This window comes from Camelus bactrianus, chromosome 6 (genome assembly GCF_048773025.1).
Source record: "Camelus bactrianus isolate YW-2024 breed Bactrian camel chromosome 6, ASM4877302v1, whole genome shotgun sequence".
In the NCBI taxonomy this organism is placed as follows: Eukaryota; Metazoa; Chordata; class Mammalia; order Artiodactyla; family Camelidae; genus Camelus; species Camelus bactrianus.
The window spans coordinates 34,398,941-34,426,746 of NC_133544.1; the positions used below are offsets into that span (position 1 = coordinate 34,398,941).

General features: G+C 37.1%; 1 protein-coding gene across 1 annotated transcript in view; it reads right to left on the reverse strand.

Moving 5' to 3' along the window:
• Positions 1 to 27,806, reverse strand: part of SYT16 (synaptotagmin 16) — a 235,865-nt gene that overhangs the window by 68,452 nt on the left and 139,607 nt on the right. The gene's annotated exons all lie outside the window — the stretch shown is intronic.

The window sequence follows — 27,806 nt, forward strand, 5'->3', positions numbered from 1 at the left end:
ATGTTCTTCAAGTCGAAATCAAGTGGTACAGCATCCCTGGTGTTGATTAATAACCAAATGCAATAGATAAATCATGACCTTGACTTTCTTTCTTTGCAGCGTTTCACTTTATGAATACAAAAGGCCACTGTTTAATTTTTTATTTATTATCCATTTTCTTTCATCTATGCCTGGCTTCAATCAATGATAACATCCTCTATTCACTAACTGAGATAGAGGTGAAAACCACCTCTGAATCTGATTCACAAAGAGCAAACGAAAACCTCTATAACCATGTGCTGACAGATCAGAGCTACATTCTGCTCCTGTCAAGGAAGTGAAACAGGTAGTACAATGGTAACTGTGTGAAAGGGAGAGTGAGAGTAATAAAATTTATGGCACAAAACTAGACAGGGTTTGGACTGGCGTGGGAGTGGTCTCCATGGATCTTCTATTTTTCCAACCAATTAAGGCAAATCAAGGTCACATTTGTCTCACTACAACTATTCAAAGACATTTCAAAAAGATTTCTACGCAAGGGACCCGTCACTTTTGGGCTGAAATGTAAATATTCCATTCAGCAAGTTCTGTTTATAACTCTTTCCAAACTAACTCTTCTTTCCCTAGCAGCACAATAGAAGTGGACAAAGATACCATTTTATTGAAAAAGAGCTGATCTGAAAAAGAAGTCAGAGAAAGATGTGCAAAAATGGCTTTAATCTAAGCAAAAAGACACATTTCAATTTGGTTTTGTATTGAATCTTTTCAATAATGCTCAAACTTTCGCACTATGTAAACCTTCACAACAGAGCTAAATATCCCATGGCTTTTTGGCTCTAGCTGGTGATGTCCAGCCCAGGACGAGGGTGGGAGGAACGGGGGGGGGGGGGGGAGGGGGGTCACCTGCCAGCTGTTGTTAAAATCTGTCAACTGGCAAATGAAGCCTCCTGATTTGTGACTAATTTCCAAAACAACAAAAAAATCAGAACTGCCATCTGGGAAGTGGGAAGAAGATACCACTTGGCACAAATGTTTCAGAAAACATAGGCAAACACAGAGACACACACAGATACACCGATGTGTACACACACACACAGAAAGGCAGTGTCCTCAAACTGATAAAACTGGCTCTCCCTACTACTACGCTTTCTTCCCAATTACCTAACATTAAAAGGGAGCTGGAAGACTCCTCCAGAGAGTCCTCAGATGATAGAAAAACCGGATTCTGTTGGTAGTCCCACTGCTGAGTCACTACCTGACTTCAAGCAAACCACCTGTTACGAATTTAGGGCACAGTTTATCAATTTGCACAGCAGGTGTGAGCATTCTCACCTTCCACAAATCATGAAGCTCATTTACATGCGGATTTCAAAGAACTGTGCTATTCTGGGACTAGAATTCCCAAAAGGAAGCGTAACGTATCATTTTTAGAGTTCCACATCATCTCCACACACTAGTCAAGAAGCTTCACAATCAAGATCAAACCACCAGTGGGCATCGCTATTTATTCACACAGGTGCAGAGGAAGAGCCTGGCGTCTGTTCCCAGCGTGGAGCGTGGCTGCCGCTGGGATGCAGGAACGTGATGCATGTTCTTTTATCTCCTTCCACCTCACAGTCACCTAAGACGTTGCTCCAAAAGGGCCACTTCATTCCTAATTGTGATGCTCAGGCTGGACCTATGGGGACCACTCCGGTGAAAGGTAACTGAGCAAAGCATCACACATTGCATTAAACTCTGGCCCCTGAATGAATTTTTCACTGGGACTAGACATAGCTACTTTTTCTTTAAAGAAATAGCTCCCAGAATTTGAAACTGAAATGGTCTGTCTCTTTTTTTCATTATGCCTAATAAATTCCATTAAGTTTCTCCTACTTCATTTTGTTGATTACACTTCAAGGCACTGCCTATATACTTAAAATTTCAGGTTCGCATTTATAAATTAATTTTCCAGCTGTCTTTATATATTGCCTTTTAAGCCCAATCCTAAATTGTTATGTACAGAATTTACTAAAATATAAGTCAACAGTGGTTGTAACAAAAACATAAAACTTTAGCTTTTCAGATGTTTACACTCTGGTGACTTGTCCCATTCAACCATAAAACTTGTTCTCCTTAATCAGTCCTTTCAAATAATTCTTAATTATATTTTTATGACTATAATTAACATGGAAATTGACATAAAATATTCTGCAACTTACCAAAAAGTTTAAACAAACAGAGGGATGGTATGGGTTTAAACAAACAGAGGGATGGTACGGGTTAAGTGTTTATACAGGCAGCATAACATTGTGGTTCAGAGCCAGACTACCTGTGTTCAAATCCTGCTCTGCCACATACTCGTATGTCCTCTGTGCCTCAGTTTCCTCTTTTGTAAAATGGACTCAGGAATAGTGCTTATAGACTGACTTATGCATATAAAATGCTTAGAATTCTGCAGACAAATCATGTAGAACTGCCTGCCACCCAGTTAGCCTTCAAAAAATGATATCAATTATAATAACCATCACCACCGCCACCCCTACACTGTTCAATGTAACCCAATAAGTGCTCAACCCACTTATCTGAGGCTCTGATCAAACAGGTCCAGGTAAATCAATTGAAGGCAGAGACCAAACGTAAATGACTGGCACCTAGTTGAGCAAGTTCTGTCATCCAAAGGCCATCCAGGCCAGGAATAGCAGTCACGGCGCTAGAACAAAGAGACGCTCAGACGGAGCAGCGAAGACTCTGGGGACACAGTGGGTAAGGGTAACAGCTCTTCTTGGTGCATAGAACTCAGAGGTTTCTCCTTCCTAAGGAGTCCTATCCCACGTTTGACACAACCCCCAGCAGTGAAAAGCTACAATAACAGCGAGCAAGTTTTCGGAGATGCACTGACTGCACAGAGCACAAAATTCCCTCTGAAATGAAAAGGCTCTTCTCAAGCACTTTGGGGAGGACAACAGAAGGAACAGAAGACTCATATTAAATATGGCTGCTTTGAGACTTCTGAGCTGTGTTTCCAATCAGGTACCCAAGCCTGATTCAGTGGGAACGTCAAGGAGAGTGAAACTCCGAACAAAACATCAAACATGCAAGGTCATGACACTACAGGAACCAAAGGATAGAGATCAGTGAAATGTCACCTCTGAGTATTAATGCAGGGCATGTAAGGTTGGATTGAAATACAATGAATGGCAAACTCACACTTCAATTTAAAAAACAGAATAATATAATGACAGAAGGATGATATAAACACTTTTAAAAGCCAGTGAGACATCGGCACCAACCAATCAGAATAGCCCCTGGATGTAAAAGTTCTTAAACCCATTCCTACCAGACCTTGGAGAAACCGAGGTCTAGAGCCAGCAACCAAAAACAAGGTCTCTCTCCGTTCAGACCACAGTCCCCCTCTCTTAGGCTCTGCCCTTGAGGTGCTAGAGCCATTCCTCTTTCCTGGCACCATAGACCATTAGGCCTACATTCATTCTGGGAAGCACTGCTATCGAGATGCAACATGGCAGGGCTGAACTGGGATGTGAAGCTAGATACTGCATTTTATGGATAAAGTCACAGATGCTAGGGGAGGAATCAGAAGTAAGACCCTCAACATGCTCTCTGGGAACTTTCCCCCATTTTCCCACAGATTTTTTGATGAAATAACTTACAGGTTGATTTCAACAAAAGATGAGTTTAAGGCAAAGAGCATTAAGTAGACAAAGAAGTTAGTTTTGCAAATGATAAAAGAGAAAATCCACAATGAAGACATTGCCACCATGCACATGTTCTATGGGGAACACACAGCCTCTAAATGCATAAAAAGATTCTGTTATACACATGAAGAAATGCTTTTCAGTCCCTGACAGACAAGGAAACAAATAGTTGAAAATAGGAATATAATTAATAACTACATATATATCAAGCATCATCCATTGAAAGCAGAGAAGAGATCTTATTTTCACCTGTCAATAAAGTGCTTGTAATAGATAATATACTTGGTCCTGAAGAAAAACTTAATAGATATTGATTAGAAGGAAAACATATTATTCATTTATTCAACAAGTTTTATCTAAGTACCTGCTACATGCTAGGCTATGTACTGGTTCTAGCATTACAGTAGTAAACAAGACAGGATGCCTGCCTGCATAAAGCTTATAAACTAGTGAAAGAAAGAAAAAAGAATGAGTAACTATAACAGTTAAAAATATACTTTATTATGGGGAAAATATGAGTCAGAGGAGAATCCTCTTCTCCTACTATGTGAGATTTAAGGGAGAGAGGAAGTTTACTAACCAAACAAAAGAAAAGGAACAAAGAGTTCCTCCAAAATTTTAAGTAGATATTATATAATATGTAATAAATTATTCTAAGGCATAAAAAGAGGAAAAGCTATCCACTTTGTTATATGAAGGCAGAAAAGTGAAATAAATTTGGAGAATCACCACATATAAACAAACATATTTTATCTCAGGAATTCAAGGCTAGTTTAGTGTTACTCGTTAATATAATACCACATACCTCCGAAATTTGCAGATAGTAACTAATATATATAAAAAAGATAAACAACAAGTTCATACTGTATAGCACAGGGAAATATATTCAATATCTTATAGTAACCCATGGTGAAAAAGAATATGAAAACAAATATATGTATGTTCATGTATGATTGAAACATTATGCTGTACACCAGAAACTGACACACTGTAAACTGACCATACTTCAATTAAAAAATATAAATATATATACTACATATATCATTTGATGTAATGAAAAAATATAATTAGATAACATTGTTATCTCTCAAAAGGTGATCTGTAAGAAAGTACAGCAAGGTTTCAGAACACAAGGTTAATATATAAAAGTCAACTGCTTTCTTAATTACCTACAATTAATAATTCAAATTTAAAATTAAGAACAAAATTTACAGTATCACACAAAAAAAGAAATATCTAGGTATAAGTAGTTAACCACAGACACAATTCTTGAAAGAAATGATTAATAAATTGGACTTCATTAAAATTAAAAATGTAAAAGGAATGAAAAACAAAGGAATGCGTAAATATAATTTTGACTTTCTAACAATAACTTCAGTATGCTTCCCACTCCTACAAAAAAAAAAAATTGCAAAATTACAACTTTTCTTGAAACCATTAGAGAGAGCTTATCTTTCAGGGCAACCAAAATAACTCAAAAGCTAAGAAAAGACAAGAGCCTCCAAAAAGATACAAGACACTAAAACTTGATTACCTGATACAGACACTGGATGTGAGTAAAGCCGCTATGAACAATTTAGCTAAAGCTTTTTAACAACTTGCTAAAATCCAACTATGAGTTAGCATGAGATTTGTAATAAGCATTTAGATTTGTAATAAGCATCTTGTGGCAAATTCAGCCACTTAATTTGTAAATGCTGTCAGAATAAACTATTTAAAAACAGCATTTACCAAATACAAAAAAATAGTATTCATTAATTTATTTGACAAACATTTCTTTTTTACCACCATAATGCAAGCACTTCTAGATGTGAGGGATACATCCATGAAAGAAATGGATGGAAGATGATGTGATATATATTTATATAAAATGGATCATTACTCAGCCACAAAAAAGAATAAAATAATGTCATTTGCAGCAACATGGATGGACCTAGAGATTTCATACCAAGTGAAGTCAGAAAGAGAAAGATAAATATCATATGATATCACTTATATGTGGAATCTAAAAAAAGGATACAAATGGACTTATTTATAAAACAGAAATAGACTCACAGATATAGAAAACAAACTTATGGTTACCAAAGGGGAAAGGGAAGGAGGAATAAATTGGGAATTTGGGATTAACAGATACTAATTACTATATATAAAATAGATAAACAACATATTCAATGTCTTGTAACAACCTATAATGGGAAAAAAATCTGAAAAAGAATGTATGTAACTGCATCCTGAATCATTTCACTGTACAAATGATTAACACACTGTAAATCAACTATACTTCAATTTTTAAAAAGTAGAAGGAAATGGATGGAAATGCCCCCTGCCCCTCTGTGGAGACAGACAAATAAATAAAACAGGTCAAATAGTGAAAAGTGCGATAGAGGAAAAAATGGCATAGAGAAGGATGTGTAGAGTTAAATCTGTGTGATCAGGGAGACCTCTGATAGGCTCGTTTAAGTCTAGACATGAGGGAACAACCCTGGAGACACATGGAGGATGGGCATTCCAGGCAGAGGAAACAGTTCCGGCAAAAGCCCCAAAGCAGCCACAGAGCCAGTGTTTTAGAAGAAGACCTGAGGGGGCTAGAGTTGCTGCAGCAGAGTGAACGGGGGAGAATAGTAAAATGAGGTCAGAGAGAAAGTATGGGGCCAGATGACTAAAGACCTTTTACCACTGAAAGGGCTCTGACTTTTACTCTAAATGCAATGTAAACTATTGACAACAAAGGAATGATAGGCTGTAACTTGAGTTTTAAAAGGAACACTGAGTGCTGTGTTAAAAACAGACCATGTGAGAGGAAAAGTGGATACAGAGAAATCAGGAGGTAAGCTCAATAACACAGGGGAAAGATGATGGTTGCTGAAAGCACCACAGTAGCAGTGATGGTCGGAAGAACAGCCTGCATCTAGATATATTTTTATGGTCGAACCAGCAGATTTGCTGATGGGTTATATGTAGGGGTAAAAAAGGGAGAGGTGTGAATGATGACTCCAAGATTTTTGGCCTGAGAAACTGGAAGGATGAAGTTGCTATTTAGAGATAAGCAAGACTGTGGGAAGTGCAAGATTTAGAGAGGAGAGCAGAAATTCAGATTTGGACAGATTAGATTTGAGGTATCCTTTAGACATCCAAGGAGAATAGCAAGCAAGCACTTGGAAAGTTCATGTACACCAGAAACTGACACTTTGTAACTGACTGTATTTCAATTAAAAAAAAAAAAAAAAAGGAGTAGCCTATAGATGCATTAGAATATGAAACCTTGAGATTTGAGATTAGGAAGACAAGTCCAAAGACTACACCCCGGATCCTGACAACGTTTAGAGGTCAGAGAGATGCTGAAGATCAAGCAGAGGGGACTAAGAGAAATGGGCCAGTCAAGTAGGAGGATATACTCGCACACCAACCACTGGATCTTTAAGGCATTATTAATAAAACAGGTATTTGATAAATATCGGTTTTGCAGAAATTTTCTTCTTAAAAATCCCCTACATTTCAAAACTTCCTGAAAAACAAAACAGGCCAAAAGAGCAAGCCACTAATAATTCTTTTGACACATCCTCCAGAGTCTTCGATTTTGCCTGACAGCTATGCAGGAATCTTCACAAAGTTTAACATTTCCACTAACTTATTTGGTGAAATATTTATTATGAATCTAGTATTGCAGGTCACAGTGCTACAGACAGTGGTGATGGGATACAGGGAAGATTAACACATGGTCCCTGTTCTAAGGAGTTTATAGTCCAGCAGGGAAGATGAAACACATACATCAGAAATAATGTAGATAAAATCCTAGCAGTTTCAAAATCATATTTGGGGGTCAAATTCTTATAGCTTAACAAGAATTCTATTATAATCAATGCCATAGCTAGAAACCAAAAATGCAATTGAAATATTTCAAAGACTGAGTCTTTGAAAATAAATAACCAGCAAAATAAATACTCCTCTGCACTAGCACTGAATGGTGGTACCTCTCTGGTATATAGAACATCTTTCCCATCTTAGCTAAACATTTTCTGACAAGGAGACTCCTCTTATGAAAATAACTTGGGGCCATGCCATTGAGAACTGGAATAGCATGACTTCATTTCTATAGCTGGGGAGCCAAAGGAGAATTATTGCTCCCTTGAACTTTTGTCCCTGGTGCATACTTATGAGATTTTGCCAAAACATATCAATTGGCTCTATACTGTAATGGTTTTCCCCCGCCAAATTGTCCAAGATGGCCCCATTCATAGGTGCTCCACAAAGTGATGTCACAGTAGCTCCACCTGTGGACCCAGAGCTCCCTACTTCAATCGCAGAGGCAGGACTCACGTGTCTTGCCTTCTATCTCAGAGAAACAACAAACAGCTACAAGTGAAGGCTGACACAGTAACATTCACAGCTCATTTTCACTTGTCTTTTAAGTTCACATTAATGCTGGATGGAGAAGGTCCAAGCAAGTCTTAAAAGATACTTTTTACCTATGTCTTCAACCACAGTGTCAAAAGTGTTGAGAAACTTGGAGAGTGTCATTAACTAGATTCTTTCAACGATCTGTAATTTATAGTTACTTGTAGGATATTTATAGGCTGTTCATTTTCCTGAAGGTAATGAGATGTGGTGACAGCTAAGATCAGGTTTATGTTCATTAAGTCATTCATTTCTTCATTCATGAAATGGATGCTGTGCTAAATCCTAGGAATGTAAAGATAATAAAAGCACAAGCCCCTGCCATCAAGAAGCCTAAAGACCTAGGTGGGTACATTAATTTTTTTAAGTTACATACAATATAAAACTTGTGTTACGGAGAAATGCAATATGCTATTGGAGCACATAAGAGAAAGCCAGGAAAAGGCTGGGAGGCAAGGGGGTTAAGGGTGGGGAGGGGCAGTGTGGGGAATATGACAGATACTGGAAAAAGAAGATAGGGAAGCCTTCTGTTATGAACTGAATGCTCGTTCCCACCCCCACCCCCACCCCCGCCCCCCGCCAAATTCCTATGTTGAAATCCCAGCTCCTCAATGTGATGGTATGAGGAGGCAGGGCCTTTGGGAAGTGATTAGCTCATGGGAGTAGAGCGCTCAGAATGGGATTCTTCTGAGAGACCCCAGAGAGCTCTCCTACCCTTGTCCACCCTGTGAGGTCACAGCAAGAAGACAAGTCTATGATCCAGGAAGCGATTTCACAAAGAGAATCCGCCGGTGCTGTAACCTTGGATTCCCCAGTATCCAGACCTGTGAGAAATAAATGTTGTTTAAGCCATTTGTCTACAGTACTTTTGTGATAGCAGCCTGAGTGGACTAAGAGATTCCTAGAGAAAAATGATACTTGACATGACTCTTGAAAGATGAGCAGTGCTCACTAGGCAGGCACAAGAGCAGGGGGAAGAAACCAAGTGTTTAGGTGCAAGATGAGCTCCAAATTTCTGGATGCTGGAAGACAGTGGGCCCAAATCCTTGAAAGCTATGCATCTTTCAAAGGAAAGACGTCATCCTGGAAGGCTTTTGGTATGAGAAGGTATGAAATCTGATGTAGAATTTAGAATGAACCCTCTGAGGGGACCCTAGAGAATGAATAAGAGATGGAAAGAACATAGAAATAGAGAGACTAGCTAGGACATTATTGAAATAGACCAAGCAGAAGAGGATATACATATCTGAGTTAAGATAGAGGGGACAGAGAGAAGTTGGACTGATATAAGAGAAACTGCAGGGACAGAAACAATCTAATTTGGCACATAATGAAAAAATATAGGCAGGTTAGGAGAGCTGTGAGGGATAAGGAACTGAGGAAGACTCATCTCTGACTTTGATGACTAGCTTTCCATAAATAAGACATAAAGATGATTTGGTTGTATCTTTAAACATGTTGAATTTGAGATGCGTGACACCATCCAAGTGAAGGCAGTTGGATAAATGGATCCAGAACTCATGAGAGAGGTCCAGACTAGAGATGCAGATGTTCAGCAGAAGTCATGGAAGAGTGTGTTAAGACAGAAACCAATATTTAAGGGGTTGGCAGAGGAAGGTGAATGAAAAGGAGTGACTAGATATGGCAAGTGGAAACAAGTGGCATCCAGAATCCAGGAGAGGAATGAATTTCCAGGGAGGAACTTCCAGCACTGTTCACTGCTAGACAGGTCAAGTGGAATGGGGCTGGGGGTGGGGGAACTAGTCGTATAGTTCATCGCATGTTCATCAGAGTCGAGACTAGAGGCCAAACAGTACTGAGTAAAGAAGCAAGTAGGACCTAGGGAAATGGACACTGCAAAATACAGCCTATTTTCCCATTAAAACCTTCCTAATTCTAGTTTAAGGGATAAGTCCACTGTCAGAAGCTGTAATGCCCAGTAATTGTTGCCAGGAACTGCTGTTGAGCTGGACACCTTGTAGCAGAGGTACAGAGGTGTGGGATGCAAGAGGGAGCACTTCAACCCACGTTGGGACTGTGGCTACCTGGGGGAAGCACCTTGATGTTTTGAGTCAAACACACATGCGGTTTGTAATTCCAGTTACTTCACCAGCTAGAGACATGGAACAAGTTATTGAACCTCTCTAGAATTCTTGTCTTTTCTTTAAAAATAGAAATAATAATCTACCCATCTACTTGTAGACTCACCTTATGATTATTAAATAGTATGATGTATATAAAATATCTAGCACAAAGCTAAAGGTTACACTTTGTTGAATACTCCATTGCTGTTATATTTATTATTACTGATATTAGCAATCAAGAGTTTTTCACCTGAAGTGATCTACAAAATCAATAAGGACTCTTGGCAAGGTCTCTTGGGAACGTACCATGAGAAAGCGTATGCCAGTGGTGAGTTTTCCTGTGAAATCTGCCATTACACTCAACCATTTCAAAATTTATTCAGGTCTATAGATTTAGCTTCTAACCAAAATCTTTTTATGAACAATTCCTGGATGAATCATTTGCAGAGCAGCCAAGAGAAAGGAGCAGTTGCCTTTTAAGACAAAAATATAATTTCCTCATTAAAAAAAAAAAAACTATACGAGTAAATAACTCACATGAAGGCACGTAAGCAGCTTCTACCTTTTGATCAATTTCTCTACTTTTTTTAAGTAGCCAATCTAGGATCCTGTGGACTCTAAGGTGGTCATCCTTACCCGCATCCCTGTCTCCTAGTGTCCGTAGCTTTGTGTGATCTCTTCCCCTTCAGTGTGGGTGGGACTTGTGATGTGCCTCTAACCAGCAGAGAATGACAGGGGTGACAGAATATCGTGCCCATGATATATTACATAATATAAAGTTCCTTTTGCCAGTAGGCTCTCCTTGCTAATTTGATGTAGTAAGCAACCACGCTGGGAGGCCAATGTGGCAAGAAACTGTGGGTAGCCTCTAGGAACTACAGGCAGCCTCCAGGAGTGGAGGGTGGCTTCCAACCAACAACCAGCATGAAACTGCGGCCCTCAGTCCTACTTCTGCAAGGAAATCAATTCTGCCAATGACCTGAGAGAACCTGAAAGTGGATTTTGTTTCCCCAGTCAAACCTCCAGATGAGAATGCAGCCCAGTGGATCCTTTGACTGTGGCTTTATAAGACCCTGAGCAGAGGACCCAGCTAACTCACTTCTGGATTTCTAACCCAGAGAAACTGAAATAATAAATACATATCATTTTAAGCCACTAAGTTTGTGGTAATTTGTTGTGCAGCAATAGATAACTAATTCAGATACCATTTAGTTAACTGTATAGTAAAATCAATCTAAAAAGGTGAGTTAGAGAGATTTTTCTAATATCCAGGGGAGTAGTCATGATTGAGATCAAAATTATCAAATGAAATATTGCTTTTCCTGACCTGTAGAAGAAATGCATTCCTAAGCACTGAGAAGCAGGTGTTCATAGCACCTGTGATGACATATGCCATATGGGGGGACACAATGAGTCCAGGTGCATCCTTGGAACAGGCTTCTGATCAGTGTATGATGTAAAGGCAATGGAGACATCCATGAAAGGCACTGTCTCCTCCAACAGAGCTGTGGTTTCTTTTTGCCACCCAACATTTATTCTTCCAACTTCTGGAATCCTGATTTTCTTCAGGTAAAACACCTTTCTTTATGCTCAGGCCACATTTCTGGTAAAGGTCTCTCTACACCAACTCCAGTAGTGACATGGGACTCAGGCTTGGCCCATCAGAACACCACATTTCCCTGATTTCATTTCAGACAACCATCTCACTACACATGGAGTCAGAGAATGGAACCAGCCCAGATGGATGCAGAAACAAGAGACTGAGGGTAGAGGGAGAGAAATCAGGTTCCAAAAACAACATTTGAATTCCTGGATAAAACTTCTCATGGAACCAGATTTACTCCCAGGTTTATCAATTACTTGAGCTCACCCCCTCCTCTTCTTCTTTGCTTATAAGAACTTGGGAAATTCCCAACATAATTTGAGTTTAGTTTAGTTGGTTTCTAGTACATGAACTATTGCCTCAATGCCGCTTTATGGCTAAGAAGAAGTCCAGCCTTGCAAAGGGAACTATGAAGGGTAAAAGTGACCTTGCACAGACTCAAATGAAAGTAACTGCTTGTCATTATGGATCTAAATGCGGGCGAACAATTTTCAAACTTTCCACATAAGCAATGGTTGCTTTTTTGCAGGATCAAAACAGAATAAAACACTAGGCAGTCCCAGAAAAACCTGAAGTTTTTATTTTGGTTTTGAAACAGACCTTGATATTACAGCTTAAGAAGATAATGCCTGAAGTTTCAATTTTGTAATTGTTCCTTTTCCCCCAAAGGAACTGATTTTTGAAATGATACAAAAGTTCTTGAAGTCTTTCTGTGTCATGAACAAGAATGCCTCCTGTGATAATCCCATACCTGACATCCTTAAGCAAAAGATTCACGAAACATCAGAAAATCTCAAAAACAACAGAAACTCCAGAGTAATAACTAGTCAGTATTACTGATGACCAAATGCTGATAAGCTTGGGCAAAGGCACATTTTACAGTCAGTCTGCTGAACACACTCCTCATCCCACCCCATGGCTTGTCCATTTAGTGTTCCCTCTACTAGGAATGCTCTTTCCTTCAGATCTCTGCTTAGCTGCTGCTTTCTCAGAAAGGCCATTCCATATAAAATATAGCACCATCCTATATAAACAGCGGTCATCAATTAATTTTTATCTCCTTATCCTGCTTTATTTTCCTACGTGACATCTATCACCTGACATGTTATAGTTATTTGTTTACCTGCTGAATGTAAGAATGGATAGGACTTAAACATCCATTGTACCTATCACCTCCAGGAAGTCCCAGGTCATCTGCAGATTCCAGCTCGAAAACAGGGATCATCAGGGGACTCCAACGACCCCCGTCATAGATGGCTTCTTTAAAATAAATCTGAATTAAATATGGCAAAATGTTAAGACTTGGCAAAGTTAAGTGGTGGGTGTTCGCTGTATGAAGCTGTCTTTTTCCATGTTTTTGAAATGTTTCATAAATTTAAAAACTAGGAAATGTGAAGGGCATTAAAACCTCCATTAGCAATGGCCTAGACCATCCCATAATTAACAAGAGTTCAAAGGGAAGGGGAACCCATGATCACATCTCAGAAACCTCTCCGTTATAAGGTTCCTTTTCAGAAACAAGATTCTCTCTCTGCAAGGGTAGACACTGGAAAAGAACATAAGGGCGGAGGGTGGGGAGAAAGGGGACGTAGCAACAAAACGAGAAGAAAAGATGGGAAGAAGAGAATTAACTACACGGGATCTTAAAAGATAAACAACACACAAATAACACAGCTAAGAATCTGCCTCAGCAAGAAGAAACAAGATACATGAATGGAATAAAGGTCTTTTTAAGTTGTAGTTCCTATCTGGCGCCAGCTTCCTCCCTGTTGGGCTAGATAATTGCAAAAAAAGATACACCCACTTCAATTATGGTCTGTGTCTCAGGGCAAGGAAGACTCCTGAGCTTTTCTATTATCAAGTAATTCCATGATTAAAGAAATTTTTCTGATTCCTTGGGAGTTGTGAAAATGGGATTTAAGCTTATTTGTAGCACAGCTTACTTCTAATTCCTCTAATCCGTTCCTAATGATTAGGAAAACAGAAAACGGGCTTTCTCATTTTAAACTTGTCCTTTAAAATGTCCTAGGTCTATTAAAATGATATCCAGAAATCAAGGCAAAAATTTAATCCTTATTTAACCATTTGTCTAAGTTACATGTTTTCACTTCTGTCTGTATAAAATTGTGTTACATGTCTGAAATTTTCTTTTAAGATGACACAGAGTTGCAAAATAAGTAACAATGGCACTAATAACTTCCTTGCCTTAAATGTCAAGGCTCTGAAGACTGGATGTCAGCTCCTGGCATGTTCATTAATACCCAGCTTTTCTAAACCATGCAAGTCAGCATAGCAAGAAATGTAACTTTATCAGTATCTTGTCATAACATATAGTGGAAAAGAATCTGAAAAAGAATATATGTTTATATACACATATCTTTGTATATATGTATACGTGTAACTGAAGCACTTTTGCTGTACACCTGAAAACACAACATTGTAAATCAATTATACTTCAATAAAAATAAATTTCAAAAAGAAAATTGATTTCATAAAGCTTTTAGAAAACAAATTCTGAAGCTTTTGTAGAACACTAAACCTTCCTCATGCACAAGTCCAAATAACCAATAACATGCCAGTGAATGCTATCACATGAAGTTCTAACAAATAAACAAAGATAAATTTAATGAGGGATGGGTTTACTCTCAAGAAACCACTAGGGCAATGAAAAATCAAGGTTCCAGTACTGTAAATAAAGGAAAGGCAGGATACGGCATTTCAAGTGCAGTAATGCATCCTATAGAAAAGAAATGAAGCCTGTATAATTCATAAACCAACTGCACTCTATTGCCTGACACCTTTTAGTCTCAATTGCCAAAGGCAATCCCCCAAATGTCAACAGAACAAAATACCTTCAATCCATAAAGGCTTGAGACTAACCAGCAACTAAGAACATGGTCAGATTTTCCCCTCCACGCTGCATTAGCCTTGTAGAATAATCTGATTGAAAACTCAAATTATATCACCATGATTTCAAAGCCTGCTGTTCTATTTTTTAAATATATTCCATCTAGCCAAAGAGTGTTTCTAAAGTTCTATATGCCAATGTACTTGGAACACATTAATTCCATTAGCAGGCTATTTCAGGAAATAGTGAGCATATTTCTTGGAAACAAATACATGTGGTTAAAAAACAGCCTCAAAAAAAAAAAAAAAGTATGAGGTGAAAAACTGAAAACAAAGATGATTTTTAAATGCAATTAGAACTCCTTCCCATCACATATCAAAGGTGTCATAACATAACTGCTTCTTGACTTAGAAGTCGGTGTTTGGGATTTGGGTCTTTAAACCAAAAAGCCTATCTTGAGATGACACTATATGGACTCTATCTGCCTCTTAATCACAGGCAACTGCTAAATGAAGTGTATCTATTTTCTCTGTTACATTACTATTGGCAACCAGGTCCTCAGTAAGTGCCCAGAAATGTTTCCATGGTTACAAAAAGCATTCAGCACCCCTCTTGTTTTGGGCCAATTTAGCTTAAAATCTATTGTGGAGAAAAATATGGCACATTAAGGGACATAAAATCAAGATCCGACATTATGAAAAGAATTCAAGGTTAAATGGGAAAAGCCAGCTTGACAAGGCTTTTTAAAAAGTGCATATAAATCACTGATTAAAATGCTGCCTTTTCCTAGCATATCTCTAAATCAATCTCTTTAATAGACTGCAAAGCAGCACATGTACCGAGGCTGACGTGATCTCTTGGTATACAGGGGAAATATGAGCACGTGAGGTCAGATCCCAAAATACAAGGGTTTTAATATTCCTGCAGCTGAGAGTCCAGTCCCTTGTCCTGGTTTCAGGGCATCCTTAGGGCATTTAAATATTTTGAAGAAAGAGAGAAATAAGAGCTTTTGTTCATTGACTATAAGGCATTTGAAGTAAATTAGCGGGCTCCATCTCACTGGGGAGAGAGAGGAAGATGGAAGTTCCCAAGAGGCAACTCAGTAAAGCTCCTCCATCTATAAAGTCATGAGTGAACTGGGCCAGTGGGACTGTCTCCTTCTAGGTCTAGGCTGCATTCCCAACTCCCACTGCCACCAAAGAGCCAGGGCATTAAACACGTCTTTGCATCTTCTGAAACATATTAAACAAATGGTATAAGCACTTCAATAATCTGAAGGAGAGGTCTATGGCTTACATCTTGGTAGATTTGTCCATTCCCCCCCAGGGCTTTGCACACGATAGGCATTCAGTAAATATTTGGTAAACTGAGAAGGGCCATCATAGGAGACTTCTCTTTATAGAGAAATGTTTCTCCCCATACTATCTATATATACCTGCCACCCTTTATCATTCTTTCTATTGATCTTATTTTCATTGTGAAATGGAGAGAAGTGGGTGGGATTTAAAGTCATAACACTGTTAAGGACTAATTTGAAGACTTTTGCTTCCAGGAAGACAGAAACGATATCTTTTTCCCTCTTCTTCCCCCTAAGTACAACTCAAAACTCTAGACACTGTATATAAACAAAGATAGAAGACTGAAAGGTTCCAAGAAGCCGGCAGACTGGTTAGGAACTAGGAGATTCAAGGAACAACATGGTGTTGAGTCTCCTGGGTTCTTTTGCCTCAGAGTTCAAGCTGAGGAAGTTGGCAATCCGGAAATATCAAAGGGCACAGACAAAAAACTCAAGAGAAGTTGGCTCTCTCTATGCAAAAGGCCAGGAAAGGAACAGACTACCCAAAACAGAAAAGTTTTAGACAATAAGTGTTCTACTCCAGCCAAATAGCACAGAAAAAACTGTGTCCCCCCATCCCATGCCAGCCAAGGACAGGTAGGGAGCCTAGACTTCGATCCTCACTAAACTTTAATGAGGGGCCCCAATACTCCCACTAGGGGCTGTCAGAGGAGGCTGAGCAGAATCCAGAACTTTCATCCTTGACGACCAGTAATGAGATCTGGCACCCCTGCAGTGTCAGTGGTGGGCACACAGGGAACATCCTGTACCCCTCTCCAAAGTAATGAGGCACCCTGGCCCTTCTCCACTTGGGGGATGTCAGAAGAAGTCTAGTGGAGACTCAGGACTTCCACCATCATTGAGGCCACCTTCATCTTCATATCAATGGAGACCATATGGGGAGTTGGAACTCCCATCCAACCCAGCATTAATGAGGAGTACCCCTTCAAGGGTTAAGGAGGCCGAAGGGAAACCTGGACTACTGCCTCCACCTAGCAGTAATAAGGCAGTGCCCTGTCAAAGACTCTCTCTAGTTGAGATGCCTACGAGGGGAGTAACATCAAAATTGTGACACCTATTTCTCTTTGAGTTCGTATTGGCTTACACACTGTTTCTTCTTATAAGCCTCTATAATAGCTCCCTAGCATATATCCTTTCCTCTAGTGTAGCCTGCAACCTGATGCCACAGTTATTCTTGTAAAATGGAGCTCGGTAGGTGTCATACTTGATTAAGACCTTTTTGAGATTCCCAACTGCTTACGGGATAAAAGCTAAGTCCTTAACACAAAAAACAAAGAACTTCCCAATTGCAGCCTATGCCCTAGCCTCATGATTCATCACTGAAAGTGCTGGGCTGGCCCACGTATCTGTGTTCATGCCTTTCCTCCAACTGGAATGACTTTCTCTCCCCACTCACCCATTAAACTATAACTCATTCTTAGGGTTTGCAGTCCTCTATCATCTGCTCTGTGGAACCTCCTCTGATCACCAGGGGCAAAATCATCTCAAAAGTTACCATGTACATAATTGTTCTAATTTTACACGAACTTTTAAAAATCAGACTTCTTACACATAACTAAATTTTAGGCATTAGAAAACTCCTTAAGGGAAGACCAGTATTTTATTTGTACATTTATCTCCCAGCCCAAACATGCTGCCCAAATTAATGAGAATGCCCAATTCAGTTTTAGAGTACAGTGCTAAGTGTGCAAGTTCTATGTTCTAGCTTCACTTGGGATGTAGAAAAATTGGAAATAATGCTCCTGCTCTTTACACAAAAATAAAATCTACATAATATGTTAAGTGACACACTTTTAAAACCGATCAGAGAGCTTAGGTCATAAAGTAACCAACTAATCCAAAAGCTACAGAGAGAAAACTTCTTTCAGTGGGAGAAAGGACATAAACATTTGCTTGCCAGGGGAAGATGCTGGGTTCATACAAGCTGGTAAGAAAAACTAAGCTAATATCTTCAAAGAATTTCTAAAGACCAGGTGTGGACAAGTATGAGAGTAGAGAACTCATGGGAGCCACAAACCCAAGGGAAACTGAAACCCACTTAGGAACCTGGCTCCACAGAACTCACCTGGTGCTCACAAAGAAAGACTGGGAGCAGGGCAGGGCAAGAGAAAGCTTCTCTCAGGGTACAGTCCTGGAGGAGGGGAGGAGTAGCTGCTGTAGGCAAAATCACAAGTCTCACCAAAATTGCTCTCTCATATTTCTACCATGGAAGAAAAGCCATAAGCACTTCAGGAAGGCACCAAAACCTATCACCTCAGACCACAGGTAAAGACACATTAAGCTGAGTGAAGAGAATGGAATAAAAACTTCCACCTCTGGGGAAGGGGCAGAAGGAAGTCCTTGGGCAGATCACTGAAAATACCTCTGAGGGAGGGGCAAGGTTACTGAAAAGGTCTTAACCCAAGATACAGGAACATATCACCTGCCTAAGATAGAGGCTGCTCCAGAACAGCAGAAAACAGAAACTTCCAACACCCAACACAATCACAGCATATAAGCAAACATCAAGTAATGAATAACATTTATACCTTCTGTTGCTGGGAAAGGGCCAACAGCCTGAAAAGAGAGACCGTCCCTGAGGTACAGGCAACAAGAGGAGACTTGAAGATGAAGATGGAGCAGCTTTTGACAAAGCTCTGTAGCAAGCAAGTCCCTATCCTAACACAATGTCATCATGGAGGATTTTGAAAGCTACACAAGAGATTAACAATAACAACAATACCCAAACCCAGATCAAACTCTGACTAAATTGACTCAATGCCTTCACACTAAAGTCCCAGCACTAGAAAAGGCTAATCTATTCCCAGGTAGAAATACGAATTACTTCCTCTGCTTATGATGGTCGATTTTCAGTCAAACATACAAGACAAGCAAAAAAGCAGAAAGGAAAAATATACTGTCAAGACATAAAGCAATCAAGAAAGCCAAACTCAAATATGACTCAAGTATTGGAACTATCACACAAAGAATTCAAAATAACTATGTTTGACATGTTAAAAAAAAAAACAGTGGAAAAAGGGAGATACACGCATGAATTGATGAGGAATTTCAGCAGAGACTGAAGTAACCTTTTAATCAAATCAAAATGCTAGACATGAAAAACAAGGTAACAAAGATAAAGAATATTTCTGCTGGACTCATCATCAGACTTTAAACAGCCAAAGAAAATATCAGTCAACTTGAAGACTGTATGTCATTAGATACTACTACTTAAGCCAAAATACAAAGAGAAAAAAAGAGTGAAGGAAAGAAACAGAACATTCAAGAGCTGTGGGCTGATATCAAGTGGTATAATATTCGTATAGTTGGAATACTAGAAAGAGGAGCAAGAGAGAATGGATTAGAAGAAATATTTGAAGAGTGGATGCCCAAGAATTTTTCAAAGGTAATGAAACTCATTAACCCACAGACATAAGAAGGTCAGAGAACACCAAGAAAAACAAATACCAGAACACACACTTATATAATTTGTTCTCTTTTCTGATATAACCATTCAATGGATACATTTATTTCTAAGCCCTGCTTTGTCTTCATTCAAAATATTAATATGTCATGTTTCTTATTTTATCACTCTGGGAGATAACCAACTAACTAAAGCAAAATAGTATCAGTGTATTGCACATTTATTAAATGTGCAAAAGCAAAATATGTAACAATAATAAAGCAAAGGCTAGGAAGGAAGTATTGGGAGTATACTGTTGTAACATTATCTAACTATACTTGAAGCAGTTCAATATTATTTCAAGATAGACTGTAATTAATTAAAGATACATGTTGTAAAATCCTTGGATGACCAACAAATTTTTTTAAACATGATAAAAATTAAGAGCCCATAATGAAGATGAAATGGAATCACACAAAAAAATTCAATCCAAAAGAGGGAAGAAAAAAAATAAGATAAAAGAAACAAAGAACAGATGAAGCAAATAGGAAAGACTCTAACAAGATGACATATTTTAATTCAGTATCAATAATCACAATAAGTACAGTTTCAACACACCAAAAAGTAAAAGACTGTCGGACTGGATAAAAAAGCAGCAATCAATTATATGCCATGTACAAGAATCCCACTATAAAGATAAAGATAGATCTAAAGTTAAAGAATAGAAAAGGACATGGCATGCCAACACTAATCAAAAGAAAGCTGGAGTAGCCACGTTAATATCAAGGCAGACTTTAGGTCAAGAAATACTACCAGGGAACCAAAAAAGTGTATTACATAATGACCAAGAGGTCAATTCACAAAGGAGACATAAATACATACACATTTTACAAATTTAACGACAGAGCTTCAAACTATGTGAAGCAAAAACTGAAAGAACTGAAAGGAGAAAAATAGCCAAATCCACAAGCAGAGTTGAAGACTTCAATACTTCTCTCTCAGTAACCGACAGAACAAAATCAGCAAGCAAAATCAGTATAAAAATAAGTAAGTATATAGAAAATCTGAAAAACAGCCTCAAACAACTGGAAGTAAATTATAGAACACTGTACCCAATAACAGCAAAATACACAGTCTTTGCAAGTACACATGAAATATTCAACAAGTTAGAATATGTTCAGGATAATAAAATAAACTTTTATCTTTTTAAACTAAAATAATACAAAGTACATGCTCAGACCACACAAATTAAACTAGAAATTGGTAGCAAAGTTATCTAGAATATTCTCAACATTTAGAACTCAACCAACACACGTTTACATAAACAATGAATCAAAAAGGAAGTCAAGGGAAATTAGGAAATACTTTAACAAAATGAAAATAAAAACATAACATATTAATATTTTGAATGCAGACAAAGTAGGGCTTAGAAATAAATGTATACATTAAGTGGTTATATTAGAAAAAAGAACAAATTATATCCAAACCAAGCAGAATGAAGAAAATACTAAATAACAGAAATCAATGAAGTTAGGAACAGAAAAACAACAGAGAAAAATTAATGAAATCAAAATCAGTTCTTTGAAAAATATACAGATACAGAGATGGTCCTCTACTCAGACAGACCCCACCCTACTGCAAAAAATGAAGATAAAAATGATCAATATCAGGAAACAAAGAAGAAGACCACTATAAATCCTACAAACACTAAACAGATAACAAGGAAACACTATGTCCATAAATTTAACAACACAGATGAAATGGAAAAAAAAAAAAAGCTTAAGAAACACAAACTGCCAAAAACCACTCAAGAAAAAGATATTTTGAATAATCCTATACATACTAAAGACATTAAGTTTGTATTTCAAAATCTTCCAACAATAACAACAAAAAACCCCAAACTCAGCTGACTTCACTGGAAAATACTAGCAAATATTTTAAGAAATAAATGATACTAATTTAACACAAATTTGTCCAGATTATAAGAAAGAAGAAACATTTCACAATAACTCATTTTATGAGGTCAGCATTACACAGATACCAAATCCAAAAGATGCCGCTGAAAAACTACAGACTAATATCCCTAATGTAAATAGAAGTAAAAATCCTCAATAAAATATCAGCAAATCAAATCCAGCAATATATGAAGAGAACAGTATATCATGACCAAGTGGATTTTATCCAGATATGCAAGTCTGTTTCAATGCTCAATAATTAATCAGTGTAATTTACTTCAACAGATTAAACAAGAAAAAAAATTACATGATCAGCTTAATAGATGCAAAATCACATTTGACAGAATTCAACATCTTTTCTGACAAAAATTCTCAAGAAATTGAAATAGAAAGATACTTCTTTAATATAATAAAGACCATCTACAGAAACCCACACCTAAATACTAAGTAAGTGAAAGACAAGCTTTTCCATTAAATCCAGGATCAAGGCAAAGATACCCACTTTTACCATTCTTATTCAACATGATAGCATAATGTAATCAGTCAAGAAAAAGAAATAATAGACATTGATATTGAAAAGGAACAAATAAAACTGTCATTTTTAACTGATTATATTATTATCTATATAGAAAAATCCCAAAATAGCTACAAAAAAAGCTACTAGAACTCATCAGTGAGTTTAGGGAGGTTGCATAATACAAGATTATTATGCAAAAATCAATGGCATCTCTATACACCAGCAAGTAGCAATTGGAAATTGAAAGTTATAAATATACTACTTATAATTATATCCAAAAAGGGAAATATTTAGATATAAATCTAATAAAATGTTGATGAGACCTGTATGCTGGAAACCATAAAACAGATGAAAAAAAATCAAGAAGTAAATAAATGAAATGGTACACCATGTTCATGGATTTAAAAACGCAGCATTATTAGCATGTGATTCTCTCCAAACTGATCTATGAATTCAATACAATTCCAATGAAATTCCCAACAACTTTTTTTTCACAAAAATCTAGGTAAAATACTCTCTGACATAAATCATAGCAATGTTTTCCCAGGTCAGTCTCCCAAGGCAATAGACACGAAAGCAAAAATAAACAAAGAGGATCTAATCAAATTTATAAGCTTTTGCACAGCAAAGGAAACCATAAACAAAACAAAAAGACAACCTACAGACTGGGAGAAAATATTTGCAACGATGTGACTGACAGGGGCTTAATTTCCAGAATATACAAACAATTCATACAAGTCAGTAAGAAAAAAAAAAAAAAAAAAAAAACAACCAATCAAAAAGTGGACAGAAGATCTAAATAGACGTTTCTCTAAAGACATACGGATAGCCAACAGGCACATGAAAAGATGCTCAATAATGCTAATTATCAGAGAAATGCAAATCAAAACTACAGTGAGGTATCACCTTACACCAGTCAGAATGGCCATCATTAAAAAGTCCACCAACAATGACTGCTGGAGAGGGAATAGAGAAAAAGAAACCCTCCTACACTGCTGTTGGGTACATAATTTGGTGCAGCCATTATGGAAAACAGTATAGAGGTTCCTTAAAAAGTTAAAAACAGAGTTACCATATGAACCAGCAATCCCATTCTTGGGCATATATCTGGAGAAAACTCTCATTCAAAGGTATACAGGGACACCAACATTCACAGCAGCACTATTTACAATAGCCAAGACATGGAAGTACCTAAATGTCCATCGACAGATAAATAGATAAAGAAGATGTGGGAGATATATAGACACACACAATGGAATATTACTCAGTCATAAAAAAGAATGAAATAATGCCATTTGCAGCAACATGGATGGACCTAGAGATTATCATACTGGGTGAAGTAAGTCAGACAGAGAAAAACAAATATCATATGATATCACATACATGTGGAATCTTAAAAATGATACAAATGAGCTTATTTATAAAACAGAAAGAGACTCACAGACATAGAAGACAAATTTATGGTTACCAAAGGGGAAAAGGGGGAGCAGAGGGATAAATTAGGAGTTTGGGATTAGAAGATACAAACTATTATATATAAAATAGATAAACAACAAGGTCCTACTGTATAGCACAGGGAACTACATTCAATATCTTATAAATAATATATAATAAAAAAGAATATATGTAAGTATAACTGAATCACTTTGCTGTATACTAGAAACTAACACAATGTTGTAAATCAATTATACTTCAATTAAAAAATTTTTTTGTAAAATTCAGTAAGTCTAATCTAAAAATCATATGGAAAACAAACTAGACTAGTCAAAACAATTTTTAAAATATAATTAAGTTGCAAGGCTCACTTGATTTCAAAACCATAATGATACAGTAATCAGGTCAGTGTATTATTGGAGAAAGAATACAAATATAGATTAATGGGAAAGTATAAAGAGTCCAGAAATAGACCCACACATATAGATAATAGGTTTCTGACAAAGATATCAAAGTAAACAATGGGGAAAAAACACTCATTTCAACAAATGGTGTAGGGGTGATTAGACACCTACATGTGGCAGGGGAGGGAAGGCTCATATATAAAAAAAAGTACCTCAAAACAGATCATAGCTAAATGCAAAATTCATAACTTTAAAATTTCTAGAATAAAACATAAGAAAAAAGTCTTTGTGACCCAGGGGTTACAGAAAAATCTCTTAGATACGATACCAAAAGCATAATTCATAAAAGAAATATTTGATAAGTTGGATTTCATTTAATTAAGAATCTCTGTTCTTTGAGGGACATTGTTAAAAGAATGAAAATTCAAGCCACAAAACTGGGAGAAAATATTTTTCAAGTACATACCTGAAAAGCAACTCATATTCAGAATATAAATGTAACTCTCAAGTCTCAAGAATAAGAAAACAAACAATGCAATTAAAGTGGGCCAAAGATTTGAAGACTTTACCACAGAAGTCATACAGATCACAACTACATGAAGTGCCACCAATTAGGCAATTCATGTAGTTGTAGCTGTTATTAGTAGTTATTAATAGTAGTAGTAGTTACTAATAGTAGTAGTTAATAATTTATATTAATAGTATTAAATTATTATCGATGTTATTATTGATATTGATATTAATATTAGTAATACTACTAGTAGTGATAGTAGTTACTAATAACTATTAATTATTAGTAGTAGTTATTAGTGCTCTGTGCCACTAGTTATTAGGGAAATGCAAATTAAAGCTAAATGAGATGTTAAAACCTATGAAGGCTCTATGATTTTACCCTACTTACATGTTAACAAGTTTGCCTGCTACAGTTTTATGGACGTTGGCAAAGAGTCAAGACTTCTGGGTCAGAGACAAAGGACGGTTTATTACTCACAGCACCTCCAAGTACCCCAAGAGCAATGCAGAGGCAGGCCCAGATATATTCTGTGCATGCAGTGGGTTTGCAAGCAAATCTGCCTAAGTTTTGCCCTGAAGAGAGACATTAACTTCATTGGACTGGACAGCTGACAGATCTTCCCTGTGATCTGGAAGGAGACACCATCTTTATCTTCTAAAGCTGCCACACAAATACTCTTAAAAAGATAACCCAAAACAGAAGGCTGTCTATGGCTCTGCTCTGCTCATAGGACATGCAAGAGAACAATGGAGAATTACCTTCCAACATGAGTTATCATTACACCTATGAGAATGGCTAAAAAATAATTAATAATAATAATACCACTAAGTGCTGGTAAGTATATGAGTGACTGGAAATCTCATACATAACTTTTGAAAAAGCAAAATTGTACTCTGGAAAACAGAATTTTTTTTGAGTTATAGTCAGTTTACAATGTTGTGTCAATTTCCAGTGTAGAGCACAATTTATCAGTTATACATATCATACATATATATATATTCATTTTCACATTCTTTTTCACTGTGAGCTACCACAAGATCTTGTATATATTTCCCTGTGCTATACAGTATAATCTTGTTTATCTATTCTACATATGCCTGTCAGTATCCACAAATTTTGAACTCCCAGTCTGTCCCTTCCCACCCCACTCCACCTCAGCAACCACAAGTTTGTATTCTGTCTATGAGTCTGTTTCTGTTTTGTATTTATGTTCATTTGAGCAATCTCATATGGCATTTTTCATTCTTTCTGGCTTACTTCACTTAGAATGACATTCTCCAGGGACATCAATGTTGCTGCAAATGGCATTATGTTGCTTTTTATGGCTGAATAGTATTCCATTGTATAAGTATACCACATCTTCTGTATCTAGTCATTTGTCGATGAACATTTAGGCTGTTTCCATGTCTTGGCTATTGTAAACAGTGCTGCTGTGAACATTGGGGTGCAGGTGTCTTTTTGAAGTAGGGTTCTTTCTGGATATATGCCCAGGAGTGGGATTCCTGGGCCATATGGTAAGTCTATTCCTAGTCTTTTGAGGAATCTCCATACTGTGGAAAACAAATTTTTTTATAAAGTAAAACATACACTTTCCATATGACCCAGCAATCCCATTTGTAGGTATTCACCCAGTTGAAATGAAAACATATTCACCCAAAAACCTGTTTTGCAACTGTTTATAGCAGCTTTATTCATATGGCTACAAACTAGAAACAACCCAAGTCTCCCTCAACTGATGAATGGATCAACAAACTGGGTCTTTATGCAGTGGAATACTATTCAGCAATACAAAAGCAAACTACTGGAACACACAACAACATGGAGAAATCTCAAATGCATTATGGTAAGTGCATTATGAAAAAAGCCAAAATCAAAAGGCTACAGACTGCATGATTCCATTTATATGATATACTGGAAAAGGCAAACAATAGAGAAAGAAAATTTATCAGCAATTCCCAGGAGCTGGAGGCAGGGAAAAGGACTGACTACAAAGGGCCTTGGGGGAATTTGTTGAGGTGATGGAAATATTATACTTATCAACGGTGGTGGTGGTTAGAAGACCATGTGTGTTTATCAACACTCACAAAACTGTACACTCAGAAGGATGAATTTCCCTACATGTAAATTATACCTTTAAACAAGGTTGGAGGGGAGGGGAGGGGAGAGAGTTATATCTGTAAACTCTAGAATCAGACTACGAGAGCTCTGCCTCTTTCTAAATGTGGATCTTGGTATATTCTCGAATTCTAAGCACCAGTTTTCTCAACTGTGAAGTGAGAATAACAGTATTTACCTCTTAAATTTGCTAGCTTTCCTTGTTGCTATTTCATCAGTAGTTATTATTTGATGTACTATTATATACCTAACACTGCACCTGACATTGAGGATACGGAAATGAACCTGTGACATTGCTCCTGACTTCCAGAAGGCTACAATATAGTGAATAAACATTTCCTAAATGGATAAATGAACACAATTATTTAATTAATGTTAGATTATTACAACAGTTACAAAAATTAACAAAAGCCAATGGTAAGCACCTATTGAGTCAAATTCCTGTTAATAATTTTAAACATAGTTCAAGAATTAGCAAGAATTTTCTAAATAGGAATAGAAATTTCAAGTCAAAGCTAAGAAATTCTATTGGTAGCCCAGCCATTTCTAGACTTATTTCTGCAGATAATTTTTAAAGACTTCAAATTGCATTTATTTATAGTTTATCGGATTCAGAAGGAATGTTCATTTGTTCTCACCAGTTCATTCTAGCATTTAATATTACTTTAATTTGAGTATCAAGACAGCATTATAAAAAGAACATGAAATTATGTTTCTTCACTTATCAAGACTTCATGTATCTGTATAAAACATTCCTCTAAAAAGATAAAGCTAAGCAGAAATCACTTAAAATGTATGAAGTGACTATGAAGTATTCCCAAAAAGTCTGCTCCCTCCAACCACAGCTGAATTAATGACTCTACCTTTATATTACATCGAAGGTCCGATCATCTGTGTAAGCTACGTAAGCACTACAATCACACATCATATATACAGACCCAATACTTCTCTCTGCATATCTTGTACCTCTCTGCCCCTCAATAAGATGGAATATCCTTACTTCAGGCTTAAAGCAATAAAAGCATGAAAAATTTATGCCAGAACTTACTATAGCTACTTTTATAGAGTTAATCACATTTTCACCATATTCATTATGCATTTATTGAAATCCTATTAAATGCTCAGCTCTGACAGGATAAAGCTCTACAGGCAGTTTGTTTTAAATGTGTCCTTTCTATTCAAAGCTAAAAGAAAATCAAGCTATTCTTATTCCAAAGATTTCCTATCTACTGTCATCTCACTTCATGTCTCAGTAAAACACTGTGAGAAGTGTTCTTGGAGTGTTATCAACTAAAAATTTTGCAACAAGTATGGCTTTTTTGCACAGGATTTCACACTGAATAATATAGTAACATCTAGAGATTCCTAACCTAGTTTTAAAAAAAAGAGAGAACATTTTAAAAGATATTTTAAACAGCATGACATATGCACAAGGGGCTTCTCAAACAGAACCCACAGACTCATTTTCACCATTTCACTTGCTCAGAACTACTGTTTTGGAATATGGAACCCACCAATACGGAT